The sequence below is a fragment of the Cibotium barometz genome, chromosome 58, assembly GCF_041138505.1.
Source record: "Cibotium barometz isolate CiBa-2024 chromosome 58, ASM4113850v1, whole genome shotgun sequence".
In the NCBI taxonomy this organism is placed as follows: domain Eukaryota; kingdom Viridiplantae; phylum Streptophyta; class Polypodiopsida; order Cyatheales; family Cibotiaceae; genus Cibotium; species Cibotium barometz.
The window spans coordinates 26,365,550-26,375,193 of NC_141103.1; positions in this window are offsets into that span (position 1 = coordinate 26,365,550).

A 9,644-nucleotide genomic window follows, 5' to 3' on the forward strand; every position below is an offset into this window, starting at 1 on the left:
TTTGCACAAATATTACTAATTAAATAATGAGATTGTGTTGGTTGCATTTTTGACACTCAATGGCCTTTACCAATCCATTCTTGCAAGACTCAAACTCACTCCAAAACTAGCTCACAAATCACTCTCCTAAGCAATAAATTAGCATTATAAAAGCATAGATAAGCCCATGGCTATGTACAACAACTCAATGATGCTTGAGAGAAAATAATCCAACACCCATAATCTAAAATCTATGCAAGGAAAAAGAAGAGACGAACTAACTTAAACAGTCACTTATAGTGGCCTCACATGTACACACTTGGATGCTTAATATATAGATGGTTGGATGCAATTATTGGGACCTTCTTTGGCCAGCCTTTTCACTTGTTTTGTCTCTTTCTTTACACTTCCTTGGCCTTTGTGTACAAAATTCTATAGTATAATGGGGCTAGAATACCTCCATAACCATGTAGATATAAGGAGAAGAGGAAGCACACACTAAATTTCTACAATCCCCAAAACCTCAATATAGCTTCCCTCTCAAGTACATGCATCCACACTACAAGATCAAAGCTGTGAAATAAGGTTAGCATACTTGTCTAAGCTTAATTGCTTAGCAAGTATGTGTGCAATTGAATTGTGCTCTATACACAATCGGATTGCATCACATTAATCTCCTTTGCTAAGGACCTTCTCTCTACTAAAGTAAGTATGTGTGCAACTGAATTGTGCTCTATACACAATCAGATTGCATCACATTAATCTCCTTTGCTAAGGACCTTCTCTCTACTAAATCAATAGTATAGTGGTAGACTTTCCCTCTATGCACAATAATTCTCTACAAACAATTAGATTGCATCACATTAATCTCCTTGCTAAGGACCTTCTCTCTACTAAAGTGATAATATAAGTGATAGTATCCTAACCATCACAAGCTCTCACCTTCGTTATCCAAACAAAGGATCTACACTTACATCAACTATGTTGATTAATTGATTAATTAATCAATTAAAAATATAAATAACCATACAAAACTCATCAAATCAAGACGATGCAACCCATACTCTCATGCATGTACATAATCACTCGCATACACATAAAGTAAGCTATTATTGTTCAAATTTAGAAAGGCATCCCAATCTAAACTCATCTAAAAGAATTCATAAATAATGAGAAACATGAAAATATTAAATTCAATAAACTTAGTCATCACAAAATCTGAAATAATCATGGGTCAGTATGAATATAAGATGTAATCAAGGATGGATATGCAACGAGGGCCATTAAGCCTCTTCAATAGGTTGGCATTTATACTTCACTAAATATCTATGATAAATATTTCCTCTTCTTGTTGTCTACTCATGGTCAAAATAATTAGAGGTTCTATGATCTCAACATCTTCCTCGAGTAATGGAGGGTTATCAATAGACATGATATTTGGGAACAATACCTTTAAATAAATGGTCGCACAATAGACTAATGTGAAAAGAGTTATAAATGCGTCAATGGGATGGAATATCCAAACAAAAAGTAGTATCATTAATCTTCGTGAGAATCTTGAATGGGCCATAAAATCAAGGAGCTAATTTAATTACTGGGTGTTTCTCTATGCTTTTCAAAAATGATAAAGTAGAGACAAAAACCCGATATTGAATCCAATTTGCTCCCACACAAGAGTGAGTCCATGCTTCTTCTTGGCGGGTTTATATTGGGACACCTTTCTAAATCCAAGCGATAGTAGCTTATGTTTTGGTGTAGCAGGTGATTTTATACATGCGTGAGAGTATGGGTTACATTATCTTAATTTAGTTAGTTTTGTACAGTTATTTATATTTTTAACCAATTATTTTATTAAGTGATTGGCATAGTTGATCTAAGTGCAGGTCCTTGGGTTAGATAATGGAGATGAGCTGGTGGTGGTCAAGAAGATTTTGAGACACTCAACTTTGGGTGTCAGTTGATTATCATTTGAATTTATGCAATAGGTACCATTTATTCCATTTGGAAGGCGTCCATATTTATTGGTAGTAGATATATTTATTTGGACATGTGACATCTCCCTTATGCATATTTAATTTTATAAAAGATGTACACACTTATATGGTTTGAGGTTTATACCTATTTTGAGTAATATGATTAAAATACACCAAGAAGAAGCATGGGCTCACTCTTGTGTGGGGGAAATTGGACCCAATGTCATGTTTTTATCTCTACTGTATTATTTTTAATGTAATTTAATATTGAAGGGTCTTAGGTTCCCAACATCAACACACAGGTGGAAGTGTCCATTCAACACATCCATCTGACAATTGTTCAAATCATAACTATCACTGTGATTCTTAGGTGGATCTTCCTATTTTTCACGATAATGAGCCTATGTCTTATGTGGATAATCGGATAGGGATTAATCCTTGAATTCAGATCCCCTACCATCCGTAGTGGTAGATTTTACAGATAATGGGTGCATATTAATCATGGTGTGGTGCATTCCTTGTGATCGTGATGCCTTGTAAATTGATGATGTCGAAGTTGCGTTCATTTGGATATGATGATTTGTAGAACAAAGATAAGATGTGACGATGCTCTTATGTCTATGCATAAGGGTGATGTTTTTAATGTACTTGATAACACCCATGTGAGAATGCCATATAACACTACACATGCCATTGGTTTGGATGATGTAATTGATACACATGTGTACAACATGTTGAATGATACCTTGCATATTTATGAGACATTTGACTCTTTGGAACCTCTAGACTTTTTAAATTCTGGTGATAACGATTTTAACGATCTGACCATGTAATACAGATTTTGTACCTAACACCACATAAGGCAGAATCAGATGATCATTAGAATAATCATTCTTCATCAGTTCCCTACACCACCAAGGAGCTTGGTGCATGGTTTCATGCTTCTGTTGATCCAACTGATCCGATCATCACTAATTTGGATGATCTAGCACTTGTGGATCTAAAAACCCTATCTAGAAACTCACCTTGACTTGGGGCAAACTCTACATATCATCCATGATGTCTCAAATACTCATCTTAATCCAATATGTCCGTACTTAGAACATTATTTTGATGCCATCGATTCCCCTGATTCACTAACACCGCTTGGAGAAATACTACAATCAAATTCGGCATTGACTTGGTGAATTTTATGGATAATGTTTTTACACCAACACTTTACAGTCCAAATACCATTGAGCTTTGGTTTACTTGCTCATCTTGTATAATATGAGATGACACACTTTGTATCTCTTATAGGGACACTGATTTGGCACACCATCATGTTGTATTATGAGTTTGGATGGATTGATATCCAATTCACTCGGGTGTGCCAGGTGTTGTGACTAGGTATTTGGCCACCCATAGTCTGAACACATCCGATTAATAGCCATGAGATAGAAAGCATCATTAGAAGAAACTATGCATCAAGAAATGATGTTAAACACTAGTTTGGTAGCTTAGTAGGACATATATATGTCTTTTTAGGGATTTGCCAAAAATATCATATCTTGTGAATGGGAGTGGTATTTCAGCATTTCTCTTCTAAGGCATGTCTTCATGAATGTGGCAAACCTTATCAAATTATTAAAATAATAAAAATAACCTTAAATATAATTGATAAATCACCATAATAAGTAGAGGTATATCCAACACTATATAATTGATAAATATAATCACCATAATAAGTAGAGGTATATCCAACACTATAATTCAAACAAGTTACGAATTTACAAAGTACGTTTCTACATATAAGAAAAAAATGATCTCGACTCATTATAAATTTCTCCTAAACCTTACATAGAATTTAAGAGATAAGAGAGATATTTTTCATGACAAAAAGTATTATTTCATTAATAATTAATTCAATTAAATTTACTTCTTATAATCTCTTTTTAGTTATGAAGTCTTTGACACCCAAAATACGGTAATAATGTGAGCTTATAAGGTGATTTACCTTAGTTATACTAATAAATCAATGTCTCCACTAAAGTAATCGAGTAAGAATACATATTTAAATATTTCAATTCACTTAGAAGACAAGGTGATGGTCTCAAAACTCCATTGATAACAAAACAACGTATATGAATCCTAGCTTATATTTAGATCATCTACTGAGAAACTTACGAAAATAGTGTTTATTATTATATAAAATGACTAGATATTCCACTTAAAGCCTTATGAGATGTTTTAAAATGCGTGATGTAGTCTCCTATTCTATAGTAATAAATATGGTTCAAAATTTGTAAACGTTCGTCTAAAACAAAGTGCTTAAAAGAATAGGTCTATATGTGATAAGCTCTCATAAAATGCACCAACAACTTATAATATTGTACAGAACATGTGTGCGAGATTTGGTCCTAGTCTATGATTATTTGATTAGCTATAAAAATCCTCAAAGTTAAATTTATTCGAGACAACTAAATACCTTAAAAATTTTATTAAGATCGAAATTTTGGAGGTCTAATTGATTTTTGAGCCTAATATGGATTGTATTACACTATATAAATGTTTGTGAAGCAATGCATATCCAAAAACTTTGGAAAGCAATGAGAAATTGGCTAATTAAAGCATTTGATCCAAATATAGTCTAAACAACTCTACATTATGAATGTAGTTTGGCTTATGAATTCTTATGAACTTGAAAAGCCTAGAGGTAACCAATGTGATCCCAAAAAATCCTAAATTCTCTTCAATATGTACCTGATGATAATAAAAAAGGAAACCTTTGATTTTCGCTGTCCATGTGTTCTAAATAATTCCATAAATTTGGTCAATAAACATGACATAAATATGTCCATGGATGCTTTTCTCTCCTATCACCAAACTAGTGTTAAAAAAGCAAGTAGTGGGCTTGTGGAGTTGAACACATGGGTGATTACAAGAATCCCATGTATAAGTAATCTTCTTTTGAAGAAGATAGACACGAATACATTAGGATGCACAATTTTTAATCTATCATTGCTCTTTTTATTTCATTCTTTGTTCCATCCTATTGGGGCGAAGCCACCGTCGCCACCACCCCATCACAATAGTATTCCATTATTGCGGATGCCACAAGATTCTTGAAAAGCCTTCCACCTTATCACCAAAATATATTCACAAGTTGAACTTTGAAGATATTATTTTTTTGCATTATAGTACATAAGAAGCTTGCCCCTTAGGTGCTAGTTGTTCTTATATGTTATTTTTAAATACTTCTTGTGAGCATCCTTCTCTAAGGCTTGCAGATCTTCTTCCTTATCCTTGCTATTCTTTGGCCATTTACCTTCTCTTTCTACATCAAAAGGGTCTTCTATTTGTTCTATTTCCTTTCTTTGAATTGTCGGAGTTGGTATTCTTTGAATTGTCGGAGTTGGTATTGATTTTGAAGAAGACATCATCATTTAGCAAGCCATCATCTTTTAGCAAGCTATCTAGACTTGTCACCTTATTTTCTGTCATCTTAAACTCATGGGTTCTTAATCTTAAAGTTACCACTTGTACCTTCTCTAGTAAACTTTCATCATCTTCATCCTCATTCATGTGCTTTTCATCTTTGCCCTCATGGATCCCTAACTTGTTGGCATTTTCTTCTCCTTCATCATCATCTTAATCTTGTACCTTCTCTCATCAGCTTCATCCTCATCCGTGTGCTCTTCACCTTTGCCCTAATGGATCCCTAAATTGTTGGCATCTTCTTCTTCTTCTTCATTCTTTCCAACCTTGCGTGGATTCTATTTGTGCATTATGCCCACAATCACCTAGATCTTTGGTATTGGCATTAAATCCTTTTCTTCCTTACACCCTTTTGTCTTTGGGTATCCTTTGCAAAGATTTCATGTGAAATACACTCTTTTGTGCATTGATCCTTTTCTTCCTTACACCCTTTTGTCTTTGGGTATCCTTTGCAAAGATTTCATGTGAAATACACTCTTTTGTGCATTGATCCTCTTACACGGTCCTCTTTGCATGTGAAATACACTCTTTTGTGCATTGATCCTTTTCTTCCTTACACCCTTTTGTCTTTGGGTATCCTTTGCAAAGATTTCATGTGAAATACACTGTTTTGTGCATTGATCCTCTTACACGGTCCTCTTGCATGGTATGACCTTCCATTTTTTTTTGGGAACAATAGTTATATATATATATATATATATATATATATAATTCCAAATATAGCTTTACAACAAAACCCAGTTACAAGCTCATATGGAACATGCTCTTCCTTTGTGTTGCTGTGTTTCCTTTGTGTTGTCATAGGGTGTTTCTAGCTCAGAGTCACCTTATATTGACCCCCTCTCCCTTAATGGACACGAGACCGCCAACTTGTGTGTAAGCTCTAGTTCATAAAGGCCCGTCCTGAAAACGAGGTGGTTGTAGGGCTTGGATGCTACTTGAAATGCAAAACACTAGAGCCCAAGTGTGAAGAGGCCCTAGGGGGGGGGTATTTGTACACTTTTACTACGAGTGATTACTAACTACAAAGTACAGTAGTCGGATGCAACCTTGAAAGGTTCCAAGTTATATTAGTGAAGTAGTTAGGGTTGACGGTGAAGGTTAAAAGCTATAAGCTAGTAAGGTGATAGAATTCACTTCATATATAGGGGGGGGGGTGTACTAGTAAGAGAGGACGGTGGACTTTGTGTGGCTGTTGGGAAATAATGCAGGTGTGTACTGCATGGTACACATACTCCAAGGTCTGAAATAATCAAGGAGCAAGTTCCACAATATATGATAATTATTAATGTACATGGCCAGGATCAGATCTACTGTAAGGGATGCAGATTCTGCGGTGTGCAATCCATGATAATATCATGTCCCATCCTTGCATGATGCCCCCATGGCAGGTGTGTCTGTGCATGTCACATCTCCACCATGATGACAACGACAATTGTGTGTCCATGTCACATCCCACATGATGGCAAAGGTGTCTCCTCTTGGAGATCTTCATACGAATATAATTTTTATTCACCGCACTTAACCTTTGACTTGACCTTAGGCCGGATCCCTTGCACCACACTCCTTTACAGAGGAGTCATTCCTTGTCCCCTTAAATTGTCCCTTAAAAAGTAGACTTTGAAAAGCCGGAAAAAGCCTTGGCCCCCATAAGTAACATGCCCTTTCATGATTGACCATACGGAAAATCATTGCTTGTAGATCTACGAAATGCACGAGTGTAAAGAGTCCCTCCTCGATTTAAGAGATTTTGTGTAATTATTATGCTTATTGACATATATATGTATATATATATATATGTGTGTGTATATATATATATATATCCTAAAGGCTAAGGCTATATATACATATATATATATGTATATATGTATACATATATATATATCCTAAAGGCTAAAAGCTATATATACATATATATATATATATATATGTATATATATGTATATATATGTATATATATATAGCCTTAGCCTTTAGGATTAGAAAGTTAGACCTACAACAAAGATGTCTTGCCCACATGAACCATGATCATGATGCTAACAAGCTCCCATCATGCCATTTGGCCATTATGAATCATAATCATGCAAATCATCCACCATCATGCATGCCCATGCCCCATTCATGAGTTCCAACATGGATGTGATTATAATTGCTTGAATGTATTAAAATCATGCTCCCACATTGTTCCAATGATGATTCCTAATGATAAGTCCAAAAGTGGCTCATTCATCTAAAATTTAAGTGATATATCATCACAATAAGTTTACCAACTTCAAAGTGGAGACAATACCAGACAATATGATAAGTTCAACCCATTTAAAATAGCACATGTAGCATTGAAGACCTACCATTTGCCCAAAACAAATGAGCATAAAGTCTAGCTTTCTCTCCAAGCATTTTCACTCTCAAAAAGCATGAGGAGACAAGTTTGCAAAATCATACTCACATCCAACACTGTCCCAACATGTGTCATGGTTTAATATGTAAGAAACCACTTTCTGGTCAAGTCTTTAAGGGGCATGGGAACTTATGCTTACATGATAACACTTGAATGGTGCAAAAAAGAAATGTTATTATTTCATCATGGGATGTCGGCCTCAATGTGGTTGCACTAGAATTGCCAATTAAATTTTGAAGTTTTGTCCACTATAATTGTCCAATTAATAAGTCGATGCCATCACAACAAAAGAGTGTAACTCGTAAGAGTGCATATTTATGTGTTTTTAAATACAAATGATAAAGTTGTGATGCTCAAAGGGATTGAGTGAACTATAATAAATGAAGCTTAAAGTGCTTGCTTACATGTATTAATAATCGTTTAAGGATGAGATGAAAAGGTATGATTGTGTGTTTTATTTTTTGGAGTGATGGGGTGTGTGTGTATTTTAAATACAAATGATAAAGTTGTGATGCTCAAAGGGGTTGAGTGAACTATGATAAATAAAGCTTAAAGTTCTTGCTTACATGTACTATAATCGTGTAAGGATGAGATGAAAAGGTATGATTGTGTGTTTTGTTTTACGGAGTGATGGGTGTGTGTGTATTTAAATATAAATGATAAAGTGTGTGTGTATTTAAATACAAATGATAAAGTTGTGATGCTCAAAGGGGTTGAGATAAATGAAGCTTAAATTGCTTGCTTACATGTGCTAATAATCGTTTAAGGATGAGATGAAAAGGTATGATTGTGTGTTTTATTTTTTGGAGTGATGGGGGGTGTGTGTGCGTGTGTGGAACATGCACATACATATTTGAAATAATCTATGCAACCTCCTATAAAAGTGCTACTATTGCACATAATATATTAATATTACTTTTAACTATATCTTTAATAATATATACAATTTATTAGACTTCAAAACAAGCAGACATATGAGTATTGTGCATGGTATAACATTACAGATCAACCCTATGATTTGGATGCACAAACAAGGTTAACCATTAGTTTAAGTTATCTCTAGTAAGTAATAGTTTGTTTTGATTATTTTGTATTCATGAATAATGTCCATAATTTATTAGACTTCAAAACATGCAGACATATAAGTACTGTCCATGGTATAACATTACAGATCAACCCTATGATTTGGATGCACAAATAAGGTTGACCATTAGTTTAGGTTATCTCTAGTAAGTAATAGTTTGTTTTTGATTATTTTGTATTCATGAATAATGTCCATAATTTGTTGGACATTCTACATGACCAAATGATACGAAACATTTGAAGAGACTCCCCCCCATAGAGAATCTAAGTTGTGTGGCACTAGGGCTAGAAATGGTCCATTATCCCTCTTCTCGAGGTCAAAGGTATCACATCCTAGAGACTATGGCTTTGGGAGAACCACCTCAAGCTCTGTGTAGTGAGACCTTGAGAGTGAAAGTGTGGCACAATTCGAAAGTCGCAAAACCCTCCATGGTTTTTATTTTGATGTCTTAGATAAGGCCCAAGGGTTTTGTGATTATTCTATCTACTAGTTTCACCACTAGAGTAGGGTGGTTGTGACACCATTTCTCCCAATAATATTTTGTTATGATCCTAATACATACACTACCATCATTAAAGATGGTTTGGCATTCTCAGCCTTTATAAACTACATACCATATTGAATTTGTAGTGCATTTTGTGGCATCACTTTCAAAATAGTACCCTAGTTTATTAAATGGTATTTTAGACACCTCCATTTTCTTACTGAGAGAGCACTCTAGGGTCTCCTCATG